This window comes from Atractosteus spatula, chromosome 12 (assembly GCF_055471065.1).
Source record: "Atractosteus spatula isolate fAtrSpa1 chromosome 12, fAtrSpa1.hap1, whole genome shotgun sequence".
NCBI lineage: Eukaryota > Metazoa > Chordata > Actinopteri > Semionotiformes > Lepisosteidae > Atractosteus > Atractosteus spatula.
In genome coordinates this window covers 37812504-37815276 of record NC_142717.1, presented here as the reverse complement: position 1 = coordinate 37815276, position 2773 = coordinate 37812504, and positions in this window count along the sequence as shown.

Below are 2773 nucleotides of genomic sequence, written 5' to 3'. Positions count from 1 at the left end.
GAATGTCATTGGTTAGACAGGTGTATTTTTAGCTGGACGTGTAGGCTTTAGGTTAATCAGCCACCACACACACACACACAGACACACATATATACCCTTCCCGCCCCCCCCCCCGCCGCCGCCGCCTACAATTGCAATATTCTTGCCGCTTTTTCAAGAACATCAAACCGCAGCGAAAAAAAAAACTTCGTTCTCTATTACGTACTTCTTATGCCTCCCTATGAACGATAACGTGTCATGCATGACTGTATCGAAAACTGTTGGGAAAAAATAAGGAAAGGAGATGGGCGTAAAACCGGCGCTGTGTGAACCGAGCAAAATGTCAAGCTGTGTCTGACAAAAAGGTTATAACTCGATTTCATGTGAATCGGGAAGTGGCGTGTCCTCTTTACGACACAAATCAAAACTTCATTGACGGAATAAGGCATTTGGTGACTACCGCTTTTCAGTGTCGTGCCGGTATCGTGCTTGCCCATCTGGAAGCTGCTGAAATGAACATTAGCCTTTTAAGGGTGGTGATAAATTGTGGGAAGTTATTTGCTTTTTCGCCCTCGCGAAAATTGTTTTTTTTTTCTTTAATGTGAAGCCATGTAAAACATATCCCTCACTAGAATACGAAATCTTGACCTTAGACGGTAGCTGCATGTGCTGATTTTTTCTAAGTGAACGGTCTACGAAAGAAAACAGGTCAGCCGAGAAGAACACAAGCGATCGAAAATCTTGTAATGGCTACTCACAGATATTTAATATATGTGTAACAATTATCAGAAAACAGTTGCTGCTAAAACTGTTAAAGCTAACTGTCAACAGGAAACTTGAAATACACAAGTTATTCTTTTTGGATCTTTGTTCTTTCACTAATGTAATGATGGTGTTGATACTGTGTTAGACACAGTCCAGTGTGTTTGGGAATATTTCTGGGCAGTGCTTAGTTTTAGTGTTAGGGTCTGGGATATTTCATTAGGTTCAGGTGTAATCAGAACTCCGCAATGAGCTAAGTGCAATCAGACTGCCACATGGAACCACCAGCAATTTTTGACAGCTCTCATCCAGCTTTCCAGGCAATGAAAAAAATGAGTTTAATCTTTTAATAAGAATAACAATTGCAACAATAACGCTTCTTAATACACATTAACAGTTTCTGGCATTAGTCAAACTGAACAGGTTGTGATGTTTTTCTTATTCTGATGGAATTTGTAAACTGCGGTTCCTTCACTATTTTCACTTTGGTTCATCCAGCAGACTTCTTCAGGATGAAGAGAGAAACGTGAGTCTGAGGACGCAAGTGGAAACTACTTGGACATGCAGTTAAAACTGGGAACCCCATGCACTCCTTTACTCCCAGAGTGGCGGGGGTGTGGAGCAAGCTCCCCGGCCACGTGGTTGAAGCCGATACCCTGGCTTCCTTCAAGAAGCAGCTGGATGAGATCCTTGTGCCAATTAACTATTCACTACCAAACGAACTAGGGAGACCAAATGGCATCTCTTCTCGTTTGTAGACGTTCTTATGTTCTCTGTGTGGCATGGAGCTAGGAAAACTAATTGGAAAACAGCAGCCCCAGCTCAGCGATTTATATCACAATACAGTTCTCAGAATGGCGAGGAACATCACAGCTGTTTCCACCTACCCTCTGCATTCTCAAGTCATAATACTCCCCTCAGAGAGACTGTACAGGGTACCAAATTCAAATAAAAACTTTTATAAGACGTCTGTGTCAGTGAATGTATGTAAATGTAGTCCCCCCACTACCCATTTATTTATGTATCACATACTGATGTTGTGACTATTTGACTCTTATGTTTTGCTTGTGTGTTTGGTACTTCTGTGGGAGAATCCAAAAACAACAGTAGTGGACAATAGAGTGTCTAGGCTCTAGGCTGCTGTTGTCCTCCCCCCTCCCCCCTCCCCAAGAGAAGTGTTCGAGATTCCTGCTGTAATTTTCCTCTGCCTGGACAACTATGGTGCTGCTGCTGCCGATGATCAAGAAGTCATGAAGCTCCAGAGCTGAGGTGGCGAGGGGCTTTCAGGAATTTGAATAGCTCATTGGAACTGCCACATGATCACCTGTGATACCTTACCCTTATACTGCGTGAGTGCATCGTGGCCATCGAGTGCATTTTATGATATGAGTGCCCTCTAGTGGCTGACCTGTGGTCATTACAACCTCTCCGCGCTGCTGTACAACTACAATACCGGACATGACTTTTAAGTACACGTGTATAAACATCACCGCAGACATCCACATTTTAAAAGTACAGCATATAGAAGTAATAGAAGCATTTTAACTGAACTATATTTAACGCATTATTTGGGAGAATATGTAGGTTGTGCTTTAAGTTTAAAAATCATTTGGAAAATCGTTTCATTGTTCGGCTACCCCTTTATCAAAGTTACTACCAAACGGGTTAGATGGGCTGGCTGTTATTCTCTCGTTTGTAACTTCTCTTTTGTTATATTATGTCTAAATCAATCTTCATCCAAATTCATGAGGTTATTAACGAACTGTGGAATCTGTATGATTTTATCAATTCTCCATACGGATCTTGTGTTGACAAAACTTCCTATTAAGATTTTTTAAATGTTCAGTTTTTTTTAGCTTCCTGGAAAGCGCTCATAAAATCTGATGTGTGGCAGTGTTAGCAGTGTTGGGAAGATATGCTTTGCTTTTAAGAACTGTTGCACATTACTTCCGTAAATGATGTTTTTTACATCAGATAATAACTTGGGGGAATTCCTTTTATTGGGAAATAAAATCATGGTGCATAATAACTA